The sequence below is a fragment of the Schistocerca americana genome, chromosome 3 (assembly GCF_021461395.2).
Source record: "Schistocerca americana isolate TAMUIC-IGC-003095 chromosome 3, iqSchAmer2.1, whole genome shotgun sequence".
Taxonomy (NCBI): domain Eukaryota; kingdom Metazoa; phylum Arthropoda; class Insecta; order Orthoptera; family Acrididae; genus Schistocerca; species Schistocerca americana.
In genome coordinates this window covers 395,613,328-395,635,878 of record NC_060121.1, presented here as the reverse complement: position 1 = coordinate 395,635,878, position 22,551 = coordinate 395,613,328, and positions in this window count along the sequence as shown.

The following is a 22,551-nucleotide window of genomic DNA, read 5'->3' as shown; positions in this document are numbered from 1 at the left end:
TTAGGTTAGAGGGACCCCCCCTTGGGCGAAACGATAAAATACCTGACGGCTTACCAGAGAGGACATTATCATCGTTTATAAAGAATGTCCGTCCTCGGAGACCAAAAACAGGAAAAGTTAACGTAATATTGGTAAACTGCAGGAGTATCCAGGGCAAGGTTCCTGAATTAGTATCTCTTATTGAAGGAAATAGTGCGCATATAGTATTAGGAACGGAAAGTTGGTTAAAACCGGAAGTGAACAGTAACGAAATCCTAGACACAGAATGGAATATATACCGCAAGGATAGGATAAACGCCAATGGTGGAGGAGTATTTATAGCAGTAAAGAATTCAATAATATCCAGTGAAGTTATTAGCGAATGCGAATGTGAAATAATCTGGGTTAAGTTAAGTATCAAAGGTGGGTCAGATATGATAGTCGGATGCTTCTATAGACCACCTGCATCAGCAACCGTAGTAGTTGAGCGCCTCAGAGAGAACCTGCAGAACGTCGTGAAGAAGTTTCGTGATCATACTATTGTAATAGGGGGAGACTTCAATCTACCAGGTATAGAATGGGATAGTCACACAATCAGAACTGGAGCCAGGGACAGAGACTCTTGTGACATTATCCTGACTGCCTTGTCCGAGAATTACTTCGAGCAGATAGTTAGAGAACCAACTCGTGAAGCTAACGTTTTAGACCTCATAGCAACAAATAGACCGGAACTTTTCGACTCCGTGAATGTAGAAGAGGGTATCAGTGATCATAAGTCAGTGGTTGCATCAATGACTACAAGTGTAATAAGAAATGCCAAGAAAGGAAGGAAAATATATTTGCTTAACAAGAGTGATAGGGCACAAATCGCAGAATATCTGAGTGACCACCATCAAACGTTCATTTCTGAGGAAGAGGATGTGGAACATAAATGGAAAAAATTCAGAAACATCGTCCAGTACGCCTTAGATAAGTTCGTACCGACTAAGGTCCAAAGCGAGGGGAAAGATCCACCGTGGTATAACAATCATGTACGAAAGGTACTACGGAAACAAAGAAAGCTTCATCATAGGTTTAAGAGTAGTCGAATCATAGCTGATAAGGAAAAGCTGAACGAAGCGAAAAAGAGCGTAAAGAGAGCAATGAGAGAAGCATTCAACGAATTCGAACATAAAACATTGGCAAACAATCTAAACAAGAACCCTAAAAAGTTTTGGTCATATGTAAAATCGGTAAGCGGATCTAAATCCCCTATTCAGTCACTCGTTGACCACGATGGCACCGAAACAGAGGACGACCGAAGAAAGGCAGAAATACTGAATTCAGTGTTCCGAAACTGTTTCACTGCGGAAAATCGTAACACGGTCCCTGACTTCAGCCGTCGCACGGACGCCAAAATGGAAAATATTGAAATAAACGATATCGGAATTGAAAAACAACTGCTATCACTTAGTAGCGGAAAAGCATCCGGACCAGACGAGATACCCTTAAGATTCTACAGTGATTATGCTAAAGAACTTGCCCCCTTTCTATCAGCAATTTATCGTAGATCGCTGGAAGAACGTAAAGTACCTAGCGACTGGAAGAAAGCGCAGGTCGTTCCCATTTTCAAGAAAGGTCATAAATCAGATGCGAATAATTATAGGCCTATTTCGCTTACGTCAATCTGTTGTAGAATAATGGAACATGTTTTGTGTTCTCGTATTATGACGTTCTTAGATAATACAAATCTCCTTCATCATAACCAACATGGATTCCGCAAACAGAGATCATGTGAAACTCAGCTCGCCCTATTTGCCCAAGAAATTCACAGTGCCGTAGACACTGGCGAGCAGATTGATGCCGTATTCCTGGACTTCAGGAAGGCATTTGATACGGTTCCGCACTTACGTTTAGTGAAAAAAATACGAGCTTACGGAATATCGGACCAGGTTTGTGACTGGATTCAGGATTTCCTAGAAGAAAGAACACAACATGTCATTCTTAACGGTTCAAAATCTGCAGATGTAGAGGTAATTTCGGGAGTACCGCAGGGAAGCGTGATAGGACCTTTATTGTTTACAATATACATAAATGACTTAGTTGACAACATCGGTAGCTCCGTGAGGCTATTTGCAGATGACACGGTTGTCTACAAGAAAGTAGCAACATCAGAAGACTCGTACGTACTCCAGGAGGACCTGCAGAGGATTAATGCATGGTGCGACAGCTGGCAGCTTTCCCTAAACGTAGATAAATGTAATATAATGCGCATACATAGGGGCAGAAATCCATTCCAGTACGATTATGCCATAGGTGGTAAATCATTGGAAGCGGTAACGACCGTAAAATACTTAGGAGTTACTATCCGGAGCGATCTGAAGTGGAATGATCACATAAAACAAATAGTGGGAAAAGCAGGCGCCAGGTTGAGATTCATAGGAAGAATTCTAAGAAAATGTGACTCATCGACGAAAGAAGTAGCTTACAAAACGCTTGTTCGTCCGATTCTTGAGTATTGCTCATCAGTATGGGACCCTTACCAGGTTGGATTAATAGAAGAGATAGACATGATCCAGCGAAAAGCAGCGCGATTCGTCATAGGGACATTTAGTCAGCGCGAGAGCGTTACGGAGATGCTGAACAAGCTCCAGTGGCGGACACTTCAAGAAAGGCGTTACGCAATACGGAGAGGTTTATTATCGAAATTACGAGAGAGCACATTCCGGGAAGAGATGGGCAACATATTACTACCGCCCACATATATCTCGCGTAATGATCACAACGAAAAGATCCGAGAAATTAGAGCAAATACGGAGACTTACAAGCAGTCGTTCTTTCCACGCACAATTCGTGAATGGAACAGGGAAGGGGGGATCAGATAGTGGTACAATAAGTACCCTCCGCCACACACCGTAAGGTGGCTCGCGGAGTATAGATGTAGATGTAGACAACGCGACAAATGGTTCAAATGGCTCTGAGCACTATGGGACTCAACATCTTAGGTCATAAGTCCCCTAGAACTTAGAACTACTTAAACCTAGCTAACCTAAGGACATCACACACACCCATGCCCGAGGCAGGATTCGAACCTGCGACCGTAGCAGTCCCGCGGTTCCTGACTGCAGCACCAGAACCGCACGGCCACCGCGGCCGGCGACAACGCGACACCCCACACGTCCAGAACTATTACAGAGTGGCTCCAGGAACACTCTTCTGAGTTCAAACACTTCCGCTGGCCGCAAAACTCCCCAACGTGAAAATTACTGAGCATACCTGGGATACCTTGCAACGTGATGTTCAGAAGAGATCTCCACCCCGTCGCACGTTTACGGATTTATGGACAGCACTGCAGAATTCATGGCGTCAGTTCCCTTGAGCACTACTTCAGACATTAGTGGAGTCCATGCCACATCGCATTTCTGCAGTTCTGCGTCCTCGCGGGGGCCGTACAGGATATTAGGCAGGTGTACCAGTTTCTTTGGCTCTTCGGTGTATCTCAAAGGCAAAATCTTTTGGAAAACTAACAACCGTAAAATTCTTATAGGATATTAATCTTTGTTTTTATTTATGAAAAAAGCGACATTAATTTTGTTTCCTTCTTCCCTTTCTGTCGTCGACACGATACTGATGTAAGTGTATTCACTGTAAGGTTTTGCCAGTGATAATTGGACCATTGGATTTGTAAAATCACCGATCTCCCAGTTTTCCTGTTCAGTTATATAATGTAAGTAATTCCTCGACTTTTAAATTGGTTTGGAAGCGACTTGCTTGGTGACGCAAGGATCGAGTGCCATAAACACTCTAACGTCATTTACTTTATTTTTTGAAAGTCGGATGTGCATCTTAATTCGAAGTTCGGTTAACTTTTTACAAAATAATTTCTTTTGTTTGGACATTAACTACGTACAGGCTATGCATCATCAAGCGCGCCGTTAACCAACAACGACCATTTTGGTCTGGATTTAATCTTCATTCGAGATAGTACAGCAAATAAACGTGATTTTATTGTTCAAATGTGTGTGAAATCTTATGGGACTTAACTGCTAAGGTCATCAGTCCCTAAGCTTACACACTACTTAACCTAATTTATCCTAAGGACAAACACACACACCCACGCCCGAGGGAGGATTCGAACCTCGGCCGGGATCAGCCGCACAGTCCATGACTGCAGCGCCTTCAGACCGCTTGGCTAATCCCGCGCGGCGTGATTTTATTCCAACTGAAAAATAATCAGTATTTACGACAGTTTCAGTTGAAATTGAGAATCATTGTACCTTTATCTTTTTACCAAATATGCAGGGGACCCTTTTCTTTGAGACTTTATGATGCACATTAACAGAAAACTTAATCATCTTACACGAAAGGAACCACTTCCGTTCACAGAATCACTCCACCAGTGTCTCTGTATACACTGAAGGGAAGTTCCCAGAACACATGGTCGGATGACAATGTAACTTCGTAGGCTACGTATACACACTATCAGCGGGTATGTAGATTATTAGAAACACAATTCTCTTTGACAGGTAAAACGGCCACCAGACGACATTAGTGTTGTGCCTGCTTAGAACTGTAACTATGCCTGGTAGTGTATGCAAGGGGCATTAACAGCGTCAGATGTTGGATGATCACTGTGAAGGACTCGGAGTGCATACCCATTTGAGACGGCGTTATCAGCATCTGACAAAGTTTGAAATGGTCCTCATTGTGGGTCTCCATTTGACCGGCTGATAGAATCATGTAATATTCAGATTTGTGGGGCATTTGCGTTTGACAGTTTCCCGATGTTGGACATAATCGGAAGGTGAGGGCAGACATTCTTGTCGTCAAGGTCGGCCACGTCTGAGCGCCACAAGGGAAGATCGCCGTATTGTGCATGCAGAACATTGTAGTCTCTTCACATGTTCGTCTGCTACCAGAGAAATACTCCCTGAAATATTCTGCGTCATCCCGCACCACTGGTGCGAGACTACCAGCAGCCGGACTGGGGGATTAGCGTCCCACGCATAGGCTGCCGTTAATACCATGACACAAACGGCTGCATCTGGAGTGGTGCCGTGTCAAGAAAGCATGAACTGCCGAAGAATGGCGTCGCATAGTGTTCAGCGACGAACGGCGGTTCTGCGCTACTCCGGATGACCACCTTTGGCGAATATGAAAGGGCACCTAGAGGGAGATCCCACTCTTTTTACGTTTTGAAAAGGCACAGCGGTGGTACTCCTGAAGTCATGATGTGAGGAGCTGTCAGGTATGAGTTTGGTTGACGGCTGGAAGTGACTGAGGGAACTCTGATAGCACAATGATACGTCATGAACATCTTTAGCAATACACAATTAATGAATTAACCGTTTATGTTCAACAAGGCCTGCAGCGTAGTGTAAGTCAGCAACTGACATATTTATGAATGTTCAGACTCACTGCCGTGTGATGTTAATTTTCATTTTTTTCCCCTTCGATTACAGATCTGTTTCGGTTAAATTGTCATTATCGAGTGACCTTCGGTACAATGTGGGTGACGTTATTTTAATTATACATTTTTATTTCATAGTAGAACATTTCTCATATACATACCCTGGAAACATATCTACATCTACATCTACATACATACTCCGCAGTCCACCATACGGTGCGTGGAGGAGGGTACCTCGTACCGCAACTAGCATCTTCTCTCCGTGTTCCACTCTCAAACAGAACGAGGGAAAAATGACTGCCTGTATGCCTCTGTACGAGCCCTAATCTCTCTTATCTTATCTTTGTGGTCTTTCCGCGAAATGGTTCAAATGGCTCTGAGCACTATGGGACTCAACTGCTGTGGTGATCAGTCCCCTAGAACTTAGAACTACTTAAACCTAACTAACCTAAGGACATCACACACATCCATGCCCGAGGCAGGATTCGAACCTGCGACGGTAGCAGTCGCACGGTTCCGGACTGCGCGCCTAGAACCGCGAGACCACCGCGGCCGGCTCCGCGAAATGTAAGTTGGCGGCAGTAGAATTGTACTGCAGTCAGCCTCAAATGCTGGTCCTCTAAATTTCCTCAGTAGCGATTCACGAAAAGAACGCCTCCTTTCCTCTAGAGACTCCCACCCGAGTTCCTGAAGCATTTCCGTAACACTCGCGTGATGATCAAACCTACCAGTAACAAATCTAGCAGCCCGCCTCTGAATTGCTTCTATGTCATCCCTCAATCTGACCTGATTGGGATCCCAAACGCTCGAGCAGTACTCAAGAATAGGTCGTATTAGTGTTTTATAAGCGGTCTCCTTTACAAATGAACCACATCTTCCCAAAATTCTACCGACTGCCATTACATGCTTGTCCCACTTCATATCGCTCTGCAATGTTACGCCCAAATATTTAATCGACGTGACTGTGTCAAGCGCTACACTACTAATGGACAGTCGTAGTAAACTACCACCTTAATTTAGCAAATATAGAAAGATGATCAAAATACAGTTACCAACAATGTTCTACGTATGTCAGCCCATCGAAACAATGTACAGGGTGTTCAGTGTATCTGAAAACATTGAAATATCTCGAAAACAACACATTGGATCCAAAAAATTTATGGTTTGTTTATCTCGGAGGGGGAAGCCCAGTAATGCGAAACTCCCCACCCCACTCCACCCCGTTTGTGATGGCGGCAGTGAGGGGGAGGGGGCGACTTGGAAATCTTAAATGGAAAACCCCATTTTTTTATTTTTTTTGTAGATTCGGATTCTACGGAAAAAGTACATAAGTTTTATCTGAAACATTTTTTTTTCGTTCCGCATCACATGGCGCTGTAATCGGAAAAAGCAAAATAGGTAGAAAATCGTATGTTTCAAAATGCTATTCAATGACGCTTGAGCTGACTCACGACAGTCAAGTTGCGAGAATAAAACAGGCAATTATTTGAAAACTTTTAATGGGGCTGCACTGCCTGTTGTGGTAAGTCGTAGTTGGCTACACGCCCACAGTGGCGCGTCGAGCACTCCTCTCTTCGTTTTGTGGGAGGATTACAACATTGAGAATGGGGTTTCCCATTATAATAATTGTGTGTCGTACCCTCGCAGCGTGGAGGTGGAGGATTACTTCAAGTGTCACTGACTAGCATTTTGAAACATACGATTTTCTACCCATTTTGCTTTTTCCGATTACAGCGCCATGTGTTGAGAAACGAAAAATAAGTGTTTCAGACAAAACTTATGAATTTTTGTCCGTAGAATAAGATTCTTCAATAATGAAACGGAGGTTCCCACTTAAGATTTCAAAATTTCCTCCTTACCCCCCTCACACACTGGGTGGGGTGGGTGATCCAGTTCGGTATCATCCGATGTGCAGTTTTGAAGACACTTCAGTGTTTTAAGATAAAATGAGCACCTTATATACGCAAGTAGAAATCCATTCTCAATGTTCTATAATAACATAAAAATCTACAAAGAAATTATGTCACCCACATTATAGCACAGGCCACTCGATAATGCTAATTTAGCCGAAACAGATCTGTACTGAAAGGGGAAAAATATAAAATTTAATATCGCAAAGCATCGAATCTGGAAACTCGTAAATATGAATAAAATGTGTTGTGATGTGCCTACTGTTTGGTCTTTCTATGTGTAGTACTGTATGATTCGCTACTTATTCCGCTCCGTTGGAGGACACATCTGCTGGCTGCCGGGTCCGCGTGCAACGAACTCGACTGAGAAGCGACGCAGGCAGCAGATAACTGGCGTGTGCTCGCGACACGACCGCTCGGAGGTGCGTGGGAAAAAAACGTCCGGCAAATGGGTGGGTAAAGCCTGCGGAGATTGTCACGGCGCGACAGGGTGACACGTCTCCCAGATGGCGTGCAGCTTCCGTGCCGCCTGTCGGGAATACATCGCGCGTTTAATTTGGCTGTCAAGTTAAATGTAGTGTCGGAGCCTGATAGTATACTCTCATACGAGAGACGCACGCCGAAAATATTATGTGATTTTTGTAGCTCTCGACAGAGTTTATTAATTCAACTGCCCCGGCTCCGCGTGCTCGGGGATGCAGAGGTTAACGAAAAAATCTTTTTAATCAAGGGGAACAAATTAACGCAATTAACGGCAACGGCCGTCCACGCTTTTTTTCTGAAAGGGAAAGCCCACAGGTCCCAGGAGTGTCCGTGGTGTGCGAGGGCAATGGAGGGGGAGGGGGCGTGAAGGGGGGAGGGCTATAAAACAAACAGCGGCGTGTGTGTTAACTGGGTTAGGGCGGACATCAGCACGCATTACCCGGGTGACAGCAGGCGCTGGCCGGTAATTACCTAATGACAGTGATAATAATATCTTTGTGCGCCTGTCACCGGGGCGAGTCATACGCGACAGTTCGAATTAAAGAGCCATCACGCTACACTGAAAGGTACTGACTTGTCCAGTACTACACAGGTAGACCTGTAGGGGCCTAAAAACTTTCCCTTGTAAAGTCAAACAGTGATGTAGGAACTATCACCTCGTGGGCGTCTTCAGCGTTGTTCCATCAACAACCGCGAGTGCGCCAGCTCAGAGATATTCACCGGATGGAATCGGTAGCTGTATCAGATTGTACTCTGATGCTGCTTTTTCTAGAAAAGTGCCGACGTTGGGCGATTGTAGGAAAATTCAGAAATAAATGGAGAAATATCCATTTAGCGTAATGTGATTTCTGCAAACTAATACGAAGGTACACTATTAACATCGTTTAAAACTACTGTGGTAGCACTAAGATAACCCACTTGGATAGCCGAGCGCGTTAAAGCGTCGCTCCAGGACGGGTAGGTGCGCCGGCCGCGAATCCAGCCCGCCTTGTGGATTAAAGACGGTGTACCAGCCAGCCTGCATATGGTTTCCCACATGTCAGTAGGTGAACACTGGTACCCATGTCCCGACTCAGTTATACGATTCGTAAACATTTAGTTAGTCGCTGCTTCACATAAATAACACTACACAGAGGCGTTGGAGAAGACAGATTCCGTCCCTGTGGATAAAAAGGAGGCTACAGTAGGGGAAAACGGCAATCCCTTAAACTAACCATACCGAGTCCGTTAATAACCATGTCGATCCTATGCTGATGCGGGAAAAACACAAAAGAAAACGAAGAAGGAGACTAAGAGACCTAACTAGACGAGGGGAGACATCAGATTTTCGTAGTAATATCACGTACACAATCTCGAAGACAGAAAAAGCAATAACAACCGAAAAATCAGATTAAAAGCTCATTCATCGCAGTTGCTGACAAGAATAATGCAAAGAAGAATGGAAAATAAAATTGAGACTCTGTTAGATAACGATCAGTTTGGTAAAGGTTACAGAGTGGATGTTCTGACACGCTTGATCATGGAAAACATACTTAAGAAAAATCAAGACACGTTCAAAGGATTTACCGACCTAGAACAAGCGTTCTCAAGAAAATAGGTGTAAGCTATAGGGAATGAAATACGTACAAGAATCAAATGGAAATATTAAGAACAGAGGAACAAGAATGAAGTTCGCTGATGAAAAAGGTGCAATCTTTCGCACATACTGGTCAGTCTCTCTATCGAAAAAGTAATGACGGAAATAAAGGGAAGGTTTAGGACTGGGTTTAAAATTCAGGATGTAAAGATATCACTATATCAGATGATGACACACCGATCCTCAGCGAAAATGAGGAAACATTACATTGCGGTTAGAAAAGTCATACGATACCTCCTAATATCGTGTCGAACCTCCTTTTGCCCGGCATAGTTCAGCAGCTTGACGTTGCATTGACTCACGTCGTTGAGAGTTCCCTGCAGAAACAAAAATCATTCTGCCTCTATAGCCGTCCATAATTGCAAAGCTGTTGCCGATGCAGGATTTTGTGCACGAACTGTTCTCTCTATTATGTCCCATAAATGATGGATGGAATTCATGTCGGCATCTGGATGGCCTAATCATTGGCTCGAATTGTCCATAACGTTCATCAAACCAGTCGCAAACAGTTGTAGTCTAGTAGATCAAAAAATGGTTCAAATGGCTCTGAGCACTATGGGACTTAACATCTGAGGTCATGAGTCCCCTAGAACTTAGAACTACTTAAACCTAATCAACGTAAGGACATCACACACACCCATGCCCGAGGCAGGTTTCGAAACATGTTATACACTTTAGTTCTTCCGTGTAGGTTAGTGGGCTGAATCACGTGACTAATCTGTCCGGATGTGTGCTGCACGCCATTAACTCATTAACTTACATAGGAGTTGCATTCAATTAGTTCATGGTGCTGATTTCATACAAGTGCTGTAATTGACGCTCTATACCTTAGAAAGGTCTGTTATCTGAAAGAAACTGTTTTTGATAAAGTAGCATACAGCTATTGCACACATCACGATATTTTTCAAAAATATGTTTTACACAGTCAGTAAACTTCAGTGTCATTTTGGGTCGGCTGAGCTCATGGGTACTATTGGAAGTTATGACTTTATTACACTGAATTATTTCGGAGGTGATTACTGTTAACACTGGCGAACGCCTTAGCCACTGACTTCGGAAAACAGGTGAACCTTTCTCGGAGCAAGAGCCGTAGCTTCCACTTTGCTCGCTGGTCTGAAGGACTACTCTACTCCATCTGTGAGAATCTGAAGCTGGCTGGGAAGGAGGGGGGAAATGAAAGTGAAAGAGAGAGAGAGAGAGAAAGAGAGAGAGAGAGAGAGAGAGAGAGAGAGAGAGGGGGAAGGAGAGAGACCAGCGGGTGAGAAGCCAGCTCGTTGGCCTCTTCCCTGCCCGCTCCGCTTCCTTATATTGACTCGGGAGCTGGCGGGCGGGCGCGACTCCGGGCGGCGAAATGCTCTACTTAAAAATTTAGCAAGATTGATGCGATTCGCGAGAGCTCGGCGCCGGGAGTGAGGTGGGCTTGGCGCGGCGCTGCAGTTGGCAAACACAAGTTTCTTTAAAGTTAAACCTGCGTTCTGCCGCCGGCTCCGGCAGTTGCCCCGCGCAGCCACGGCGGCTGTCACAGCCGCGCAAGGGGCACGTCTGTCTTCCAGCTCTGCGCCAGACTCCGACCGTTAGCACCGCCACACCAATTCCGCGAGCGCCTGGTGTAGTTACAGCTTACGCCCGTGTACCTGATGGTACTGAGGAAAGCAGAACGAGCAGTGGTCGCAAAGTCTTAATTTTCGTCCCGGAAAAATCAAGCTGGGACCAAGAAACTTAAAGATGTTGTTAGCACTTCTCTACACGCTCGCCCTTCATTGAGACGCCCTTTTCCCAGAGATGGATGGATTTGCGAAGACCTTGGCTGCAGAAGTCTGGTTTTAGCCGTTCAGGGAATGTTGTACCTCGAAATCCACCAATAGTCGTTCTGTAAATGCATGCCACACAGTGGTATCTGTTCTACCCTCTTCTAGAGGAGCGAGATTCGCTGAAATGAGACATTCACTTTGCAATAATAAGTGTTTATTACAAGAAGTAAACTAAATAAAACCTCTGAGAATGAAGTCTACGAAACTTGAGAAAAGTAAAGTACTGAGGAGCAGGGAAGATTAACGACGACATATGCCAACTAGGACTGACCCTACGACTTAACTTAGAAAATAGATTAAGGAAAGGCAAACCTATGTTTCTAGCATTTGTAGGCATACACAAACCTTTGAAAATGTTCACTGGAATACTCTCTTTCAAATTCTGAAGGCGGGAGGGGAAAATACAGGGAGAGAAGGACTATTTACAATTTGTACAGAAACCAGATGGCAATTATACGAGTCGAGGGGCATGAAACGGAAGCAGTGGTTGGGAAGGGGTAAGACCGGGTTGTAGCCTATCCCCGATGTTATTCAATCTGTATACTGAGCAAGCAGTAAAGGAAACAAAAGAAAAATTCGGAGTAGGAATTAAAATCCATGGAGAAGAAATAAAAACATTGTAATTCTGTGAGAGACAGCAAAGGACTTGGAAGAGCAGCTGAACGGAACGGACAGTGTTTTGAAAGGAGGATCTAAGATGAACATCAACAAAAGCAAAACGAGGATAATGGAATGTAGTCGAATTAAGTCGGGTGATGCTGAGGGAATTAGATTAGGAAATGAGACACTTAAAGTGGTAAAGGAGTTTTGCTAGGGGAGCGAAATAACTGATGATGGTAGAAGTAGAGAGGATATAAAATGTAGAGTGGCAATGGCAAGGAAAGCGTTTCTGAAGAAGAGAAATTTGTTAACATCGAGTATTGATTTAAGTGTCAGGAAGTCGTTTCTGAAAGTATTTGTATGGAGTGTAGCCATGTATATAAGTGAAACACGGACGATAAATAGTTTAGACAAGAAGAGAATAGAAGCTTTCGAAATGTGGTGCTACAGGAGAATGGTGAATGTTAGATAGGTAGATCACATAACTAATGAGGAGGTATTGAATAGAATTGGGGAGAAGAGAAGTTTGTGGCACAACTTGACTAGAAGAAGGGATCGGTTGGTAGGAGATATTCTGAGGCATCAAGGGATCACCAATTTAGTATTAGAGGGCAGCGCGGAGGGTAAAAATCGTAGAGGGAGACCAAGAGATGAATACACTAAACAGATTCAGAAGGCTGTAGGTTGCAGTAGGTACTGGGAGATGAAGATGCTTGCACAGAATAGAGTAGCATGGAGAGTTTCATCAAACCAGTCTCTGGACTGAGAACAAGAACACCATGCCAACGAGGCTGGTAATCCGTAGGCATTCTTCTGATAAGCAGCTAATACAGTGTCGACGGGACCTTATGAGGATGAGATCTCGTAGACAGGCTAGTGGTAACGAGACGGACCCACAAGGCGGTCAGCATGTGGGCATCACAACAAATACTGCTAAGCGATGATTTCGGAGCGGTTGGTGAAGGAGCAGTGTCAGGCGTGGCTCAGGACAAGTACGGCACGATACCTTGGCGGGCAGTGAAATGCCAACAGCAGGCGGCTGTTGGTTGCTCGGAGCTCGAGTCGTAACTGTCCCTTCGTGTGCGCAGCGCTGACTTAAGTACACGCCTGCGGCAGGATAAATGCGTGGTATCACGTGGGCATGGGAGCGTGTGGACGTAAATTAGTGGGGCTGAGTGATTCGGGGGAGGGGACTAAAAACTGAGGTCATCAGTCCCATCGTGCCCTTTCAAAGGAACCATCCCGGCATTTACCTGAAGTAATTTAGGGAAATCACGGAAACCCTAAATCAGGATGGCCGGACGCGGGTTTGAACCGTCGTTCTCCCCAATGCGAGTCCAGCGTGCTAACCACTGCGCCAGCTCGCTCGGTGTAAATTAGTGGTTGCGGCCGCAGCGCTGTGTGCTGCGACTCGCATTCCACGTAGTGGCGAGACTGGCGCCGCCGGCTGAAGTGGCGACTGCTGGCGGCCTGACTGTACACAGTACTTTGCCTCTATCTTTCTTTCACTACTGCCTTTATCCCACATTGAGCGCAGGGTCGTCAGGATTAAGGACAGATTTGGCATGGTTAAGTTAAGGGGTGGCCGGATGCCCTTCCTGCCGCCACCCCATACCCTGTCTGCCTCTAGTGTAAATCGTGAAACAGGGTGAATGTGTTTCAAATGTCTGCGAGTCGTGTAACTGAGGCGGTACGTGGGGAGCAGCCCGGTATTCACCTTGGAGGATGTGGGAAACCGCCTAAAAACCACATCCACGGTGGCCGGCACACCGGCCGCCGTCAATCCGCCGGGCGGTTTCGATCCGGGGCCGGCGCGCCTACCTGAGTCCAGGAAGCAGCGTGTTAGCGCTCTCGGCTATCCTGGCGGGCACGTAGTACTTTGCCTCTTCCGTTTACAAATAACTTCCCACGTGAGGCAGGGGCCGTATCTGGCTTGCGAAACATACACGTAAATGTGGAGGCCGAAAGGTGCAGGGGTAGCCCTACACACTCAACAGTTACTTGGTTCGAGGAAAGACGGAGACGTCAGTGAGTGCCCTGTTAACAGTTGGAGGGGGGAGGGGGGGTTGGGAATTTAATAGCCCAAAAGGATCAGTATGTTTCACAAGCTCCTGCGCAGAATGGGCTCAGCCGTTTTCGAGGAGGGAAAACACTACTTCGCACATCTTCCCTCAGGAGATTGCTGTAGAATGCCGTAATGTAAAAAGTATATCAGACGCTGTTTTTAAGTGGATATCAATACCATTACTAAATAATCTGTCTGAGCGCTCTGCGCGAATCAATTTATGAGCTACACTCTTTGATATAATGTCATTATTCTATCGTCTTATAAGAACTTTAGATTTTTTAAATCTTATTTCCGATCGTCGGTGACTTTCATGCTAGTAAGACATGTTTCACGCTATCTTCTCTTATTTAACATAGTTCTCATTTATTGTTCAACCTCACTTGCACATTTTTAAATAGCTTACATGTTTAGATCACTCAAGATCATCTTCAGATCCAAACAGTAGCGCAGTAATCTGTCTTGTCTGCTCAGAACCACATATCAGAGTATTTTTTCAGCAGAAGAAATTTGTTTCATGGTAGAGAAGACGAACAAGTGATCACAGCTCTTAAGCGATGCACTTCAGAGCCCCTCTTAACCGGTATTTTTTTTTTTTTGTCGAAACTAGCTCCTATCAAAATATGGAAAGCAAAGAGCTTGCCGTAGAAGAGATTTGTTTCACAGTATCGAAGATGAAGAAGTGCTCATAGCTCTTAAGGTATACACTTCAGAGTCCATGTTCTTGCTTCGAAAGATCGTTCCTTTGATATCTGTGAATATTGACCATTCCTCCTGGGACACACTGTGTTTTCTCATTTCCGAAGATAAAGTTTTACATTCAGCACATCACCTTCATACGGGGCCAGAGGCAGGTGCATATTTTAATATTAGACGCCACAATCCGTTAGAACCACACCAGGACAGTCCTGAAAAAAGCACTCGCCATCACCTTGTCCCATGTTGGCAGGATCTTTGCCGCTTCAGCTGTGGCGGTCCACGTTTTTTGTGTCTGCTTTGCTTATTTGCTCTTGATCTTAAAGATACACCTAGCACTCTTCCATTTCCATTACCCGTCGGAGAAATCAACCTAGAATGGCATGACACAGCTGCAAAATTCCCTCTACTACCTTAGTTTTGGTGGGCTTTATGAATGTGTGTTAGCAATCGCCGAATTCAGCAGGTTTCCCACGCCCGGGTTCCCGGGTTCGATTCCCGGCGGGGTCAGGGATTTTCTCTGCCTCGTGATGGCTGGGTGTTGTGTGCTGTCCTTAGGTTAGTTAGGTTTAAGTAGTTCTAAGTTCTAGGGGACTGATGACCATAGATGTTAAGTCCCATAGTGCTCAGAGCCATTTGAATTCAGCAGGCATCGGCCTTTGTTAGTTTCAAAATAACGTTCCAGATGTTTATAACTGATTCATTATAGTTTTTTCCTTTTTCTATTATCACCATGCTTATGCTACGCCGGTCTTCGAGCAACAGAGCGTTTAATTTTGTAAGGTTCACGATTTCTCACAGAGAGCTCGTGCATCGTTTCGTTCTTCGTCATTTAGTCTTGTCTGAGCGCACAGGAAGCGTCTACTTCTCAACCACTGTGTGGCTGCTGATGCGTTTCAGCGAAATGATACAATGTTATTAGTACTACTCGTATAGAAGCAGCACTGTAAAATTTCTTACTATCAGCGCTCCAGGGTATCTTTTCAATGTTCTGCTAGAAATGCAAGGAAACGCCAGTATCTCATGGGTCTTGCATCACGACAGTACCACTGCAGTCATGCCAGAGTCTGCGAGGGGGCTGAAATATACAGGGTGTTACAAAAAGGTACGGCCAAACTTTCAGGAAACATTCCTCACACACAAAGAAAGAAAATATGTTATGTGGACGTGTGTCTGGAAACGCTTACTTTCCATGTTAGAGCTCATTTTATTTCATCTCTTCAAATCACATTAATCATGGAATGGAAACACGCAGCAACAGAACGTACCAGCGTGACCTCAAACACTTTGTTACAGGAAATGTTCAAAATGTCCTCCGTTAGCGAACATACATCCATCCACCCTCCGTCGCATGGAATCCCTGATGAGCTGATGCAGCCCTGGAGAATGGCGTATTGTATCACAGCCGTCCACAATTCGAGCACGAAGAGTCTCTACATTTGGTACCGGGGTTGCGTAGGCAAGAGCTTTCAAATGCCCTCATAAATGAAAGTCAAGAGGGTTGAGATCAGGAGAGCGTGGAGGCCATGGATTGGTCCGCCTCTACCAATCCATCGGTCACCGAATCTGTTGTTGAGAAGCGTACGAACACTTCGACTGAAATGTGCAGGAGCTCCATCGTACATGAACCACATGTTGTGTCGTACTTGTAAAGGCACATGTTCTAGCAGCACAGGTAGCGTATCCCGTATGAAATCATGATAACGTGCTCCATTGAGCGTAGGTGGAAGAACATGGGGTCCAATCAAGACATCACCAACAATGCCTGACCAAATGTCAAATGTCAAATGAGTTGCATGTCAACACAAGCACCGAAGTCAACATTACCTTCCTTCAATTGAGCAAACTGGCGGTGAATCGAGGTAGTACAGTACATACTGACGAAACTAAAATGAGCTCTAACATGGAAATAAAGCGTTTCCGGACACATGTCCACAAAACATCTTTTCTTTATTTGTGTGTGAGGAATGTTTCCTGAAAGTTTGGCCGTACCTGTTTGTAACACCCTGTATAAGTTAGTGAGTAAACTTGGGAAAATTCCTCCTTGCATCAAAAGATTCCTTCTCTGGTACGCCCAGTGTTGAAGACATTAATCATTTCACCAGAACCGGCTTAAGAATCTACGCTGTTTCCCCAATTGTATGACAAGTAACTCTTACCCGTCACATCATTTCGGCTATAATATAGAAAACTATAATTCTAAAAATAAGACCACTTTGTATTCATACGACTGCACACACAAATTTCATTCTGCGTATATCTCTTAGCTCCCAGTACTAGCCCTTATACCGTATGTCCACCATCGGCTGCCACGGCCCACACTAACATCCCAACCGAAGTAGATATATAGCTATCGCACTTCCCAAAACCGCCAACCACCTTCACAGCATTAGTATGTCTCCTCCTACTCCTCAATGTTCACACATATTCCACTACACACTTTATTCACCCACTCACTGCCCATCTCTCCATGACAGATGATTTTCTCACAATATAATGGGGATCTGAATATAGTGATGATGTACAGTCGGTGACGATTCTTGCTCAGTGGCAGTATCTACTGTATGTGCGTCATGATTGTCATCATAATCATCATCATCATCATCAACAACAACAACAACGTAAACTAGACTTCAGTCCATGAACAACTGACCTCCATGTCTGTATCGTCACGATAGTTGCAATGTGAAAGGAAAACAGAGAGCACAAAATCATATCAAATTTCATAAATTTATGGCTGCACAAAAAATTATGGAGGAAGATAAAGAACGAAGTGCAAGGGAAGAGATTAAAACTTTCAGCATCAATGACATAATAAAATATTCGAGAATGAAGTAGAAGCAGCATGAAAATAGTTCAAAATGGTTCAAATGGCACTAAGCACTATGGGATTTAACATCTGAGGTCATCAGTCCCCTAGACGTAGAACTAATTAAACCTAACTAACCTAAGGACATCACATACATTCATGCCCGAGGCAGGATTCGAACCTGCGACCGTAGCAGCTGCGTGGTTCCGGGCTGAAGCGCCGAGAACCGCTCGGCCACAGCGGCCGGCATGAAAACAGTGCGAGAAAAAGTACAACAACTAAAATGATTCATGACCAGATGCCTTTGAGTCGAATGGATGCTGGAAACAGATGGGAGAGATGGGAGACGGTCATAAACAGAAGGCGTCCATCTCAGATTTCACTATGATCATTTTACATTACTGGAGTTGAGATACGAGGTGAGATGTATAGCCTGCTTTCTCTTCACACGAAGAGGCAGTATTAGGTGGCAGAGATCCTGATTTATGGGGAGTGAGAGGAACAATGTGAAGTATAATGATCGCTACTCCGCTACTATCGTCAACCGGTAGGAGAAAAAAGTAATGCGGTGGTGTAGTGAAACGTCGGTTACGAATCAAGCACTGATTTAGAACGGAGTCAAAGCACAAGGGTTTTCGTTGCCTGAATCTTCTTGCTGGACGTTTTAATAGTCCAAGGTGGATAACCTAGGTTTTGTTTGTTCAATGTCTATGGTGGTTCGTTTTTGTGTGGAATGATTTGCTTTCAATGGAGCAGTAAATTTTAAAGGATTAGCGTGAGTTTACACACTGACCAGTGAATGTCCCCTGGAAAACTTGTTACTGATGGCAACATTATAAGAAAAGCCTGGTTCTGGTTAAAAAATTCATTGATGAAATCAGATCGGTAACAATACGAGATGAGCATGGAAGAAGATTCACATGGTTCAAATGGCTCTGAGCACTATGGGACTTAACATCTGAGGTCATCAGTCACCTAGAACTTAGAACTACTTAAACCTAACTAACCTAAGGACATCACACACATCCATGCCCGAGGCAGGATTCGAACCTGCGACCGTAGCGGTCGCGCGGTTCCAGACTGAAGCGCCTAGAACCGCTCGGCCACTCCGGCCGGCCATGGAAGAAGAGTCTCATCAGTCGCCCTACCGGCAACCACGTGAACCAGAAACTTGATATTTGCGCTAAGGTAAACTGTTATTTTCGATGTCTAAGTTATATGTATCCGAAACTTCTATCTTCATGCGTGTAGAAGATATATTGTTATGGTACCATATGCATCTTTTTGAAGTGTCCTGTACTGCAATAAACATTGTAGAATGGTCGCCTGACGATGAGCTGAGGCTAGAAACACGTAATAATTATTAAGTGAGAAGTGCGCATGGTATGAATTACACTAGTTTTGTGACTGGCATTTGTATTTAAAAACATTTGTTTTGAATTACAAATAGCTGTGCCTTTTTAAGTTGGTTTATGAACAGTTATAAAACGTAAATGCCATATACAGAAGTGCTGCTGTGTCCCTGATTTCAAACAAATGAAGAGCGATGTAAAATGTCAACAACGAGAGGCTGAGAGAGGAGGAGCACAAAATGCACTGGAGGGCAGACAGAACTTTTCGTTGATAATACATGATACAAACTCACTGTGCGATACAATACGAGAAGAAGGGACGAAGCGGTCTTCGCTGTAACTTGCATTCGTTTGCGGCTTTCCAGATAGTAGATATTGCCCTCATATAACCGTCGTAAGTTAAAGGAGCTTTTAAAGAGAACGCGAAGACAAGAGTTCTGCAAACTCGGAGAATTCGTACTGAACAGCTTGTTTGCGGACACCAAACACAGAATTTTGCCTGCTTTGGCAAGTCTCGAGAGATCCCATTTTCTTTGGCTGAGCGTGTCTCGGAGCCCGGCGCAACAGCCGCTAGACTTTGTCCGGAATTCCGCCTCTCTCTCTGTCTGCCTGTCTCTCTCTCTCTCTCTTTCTCTTTCTTTCTTTCCGCCGTGTTCCCGTCCACAGCAACCATTCGCGGGCCAACTTCAGAGCTGCATCTCCGCCGGCAGCGGTGGCAGCGGCAGCGGCGGCTGCGAAAAGTCTGACGGCGCGGCGCGCTGCTGCCTGGCGGGACGCTTCTGCTCTGATGGAATCGAAGACAACGCGAGCAGCTTTCAAAGACATCGCCTGAAGTATTGCTTTGTTCTTATCTGCAGGCTCCCTGAGAAAATTGATTAAGGAAACTACTCTGTGATATTACTCCCGGCGGAAAGTCTCGGCTTCTGCAACCACTGGCACTCCAGTTAATTAATTTAGAGATGATCCCGGCGAGACGGCCACCTGAGCAGCGAACGGGCGGAAAAGTCTCTCCCAGTGGCTCGTATTTTGTCTCAGACTACAACGGAGGTAAAAGGGAACTGCGCCGCCAGTAGGATGCGCATTACTACGCTTCTGTGCTTCAGGAGGGGAAAAAATGAAACTTTACAAATCTACCTCGAAATAACGATTCCATTGTAACATTTAACTATTCATATTTCAAACTGTAGCATAGCAGGCACTTGACGTGACCTTTTGGAACGCACAGGACTCGTGTTCAGTAGCAGGGCAGCTCAAATCGCCATCGTGATTTTTTGAATGTGGTGCAAGTCACCGTCTGGTCATCCTGATTTATATAGGTTGTAACGGGTATAAGGGCAGATACTTTTACTGGTGAGTAAGGACAGTGCACTGAACAATATTAAATCAGTATTTACTTCATTTGCAGACTAATATGGATCAAATAACTCTGAGCACTACGGAACAAATTCAAGGGGCAGCCTCTGCAAGAGAGGCGCTCTGCATCGCGGTGTAGCTTGCTGTCCAGGTTTCGAAAGGGTGCGTTTCTGGATGAGGTATCGATTATATCACTTCCCCCTACTTATACCTCCCGAGGAGATCACGAATGTAAAATCAGAGAGATTCGAGCGCGCACGGAGGCTTTCCGGCAGTCTTTCTTCCCGCGAACCATACGCGACTGGAACAGGAAAGGGAGGTAACGACAGTGGCACGTAAAGTGCCCTCCGCCACACACCGTTGGGTAGCTTGCGGAGTATAAATGTAGATGTAGATGTAGCCTTAACTTCTGAGGTCATCAGTTCCCTAGAACTTGGAACTACTTAAACCTAACTAACCTAATGACATCACACACATCCATGCCCGAGGCAGGATTCGAACCTGCGACCGTAGCTGTCGCGCTGGTCCAGATTATAGCGTCTAGAACCGCTCGGCCACTCCGGCCGACGCAGACTAATAACCTTAGCTGTTAGGAGCAGTACCTTTTTAGGTTGCTTAGTACCTCCAAGCATATGTAGCAAGAGAAAGCCATTAATGCTTACTTTCGCCTGGGCAGAACTTCAATATTGAAGTGTGGACATGTCGACGCATAATGGTTAGTTTATACTGCAGGCGCAACCCACTTAGGGGTGCTGTTACGACTGTGGCGAAAACATCAGGTAGCGCTCTCGCTTCCCACGCCCGGGATCCCGGGTTCGATTCCCGGCGGGGTCAGGGATTTTCTCTGCCTCGTGATGGCTGGGTGTTGTCTGCTGTCCTTAGGTTAGTTAGGTTTAAGTAGTTCTAAGTTCTAGGGGACTGATGACCATAGATGTTAAGTCCCATAGTGCTCAGAGCCATTTTTTGAAAACATCAGGTAGTAAATTATGTAGTGTGTTTGGGGGAAGACTGTGTGATGCAGAGAAAAAAGCAACCAACTCACTCATGTACATATGTATTAAGGAACCACATATAAAAATATCTGCACTTATACCTGTGATTTTGCAGTGCGGGATTAGCCGAGCGGTCTAGGCGCTGCAGTCATGGTCTGTGCGGCTGGTCCCGGCGGAGGTCCGAGTCCTCCCTCGGGCATGTGTGTGTGTGTTTGTCCTTAGGATAATTTAGGTTAAGTAGTGTGTAAGCTCAGGGACTGATGACCTTAGCAGTTAAGTCCTATAAGATTTCACACACATTTGAACATACCTGTGATTTTATTAAGTCGCTTAAAGTGTTTGCCGACAAGAAGACTTTGGAAAGCCCCATCCTTTCCCAATACGAGCCAGAGTTTCGCCTCTAATGACCTGATGGTCGACTTACGTTAATTCTAGTTCGTTCCTTCCTTCCTTCCAGCTGTATCATCCACTGCTTTCTGATCTTTTGGATGCTTGGTAACTACTGTCAGTGAAGAGGCTGCTGCCCCATTATTTTAGTAGAGCTTAATCCACTATCGGTTCCCGTCTGATCACCGAAGTTACACTGTCGGGCTGGACTAGCTCCTGGGTGGGTGAGCGCTGTTGGCAAGCGGACTGCACTCAGGCCTTGTGAAGCCAACTGAGGAGCTAGTTGACTGAGAAGTAGCGGCTCCGGTCTCGTAAACTGCATACAGCCGGGAGAGCGGTGTGATGACCACATCACCCTCCATATCCGCATACAGTGACGCCTGTGGGTGGAGGATGACACGGCGGCCGGCCGGTACCGTTGAGCCTTCATGGCCTGTTCGGGCGGAATTTAGTTTTAACCCACTACTATTTTGCGTAAAACAGCGACAAAAAGAACGGAATGCAAGAAACAAAGTAATTGTCCTGAGAGCTTCCAGGTCTCAGTACTTGCTTGCCGCTTCACAACGTGGTTATGGTCTGCTCTTCTAGTTTATTAAAAAAGCTCTACAGACAGGATGTCGTGACAATTACGTCACGTTTTCCTCGGCAGATCCTTGGAGCTAATCTCTCTACGGTATGCAGCAGAAACTTCAATCTGACAACAGAAAAAAGAATATTTATAGTTGTGATATTAAATTCGAAGACTGGTTTAATGCAGCTGTCCACAGTAGTCTATCCTGAGCAAGCCTCGTCATCTCTGCGTGCCTACTGCAACTTACATAAATCTGAACCTGCTTCATATTTTCAAGGCCTGTACAATTTCTATTCCTGCCCCTCGTCCCCTCTATTAGTACCCCTACATTACCAAACTGACACTTCTTTGATGTCTCAGTATCTTTGCTATAGACCAATATCTTCTTTTAGTCAAGTTATGAATTTATTTTCTCCCCAGTTCAGTTGAGTACCCCTTCACTAGCTATTTGGCCTACCCATCTAATGTTCAGCATTCTTCTGAAGCACCACACCTCAAAAGACTGTATTCTCCTATTG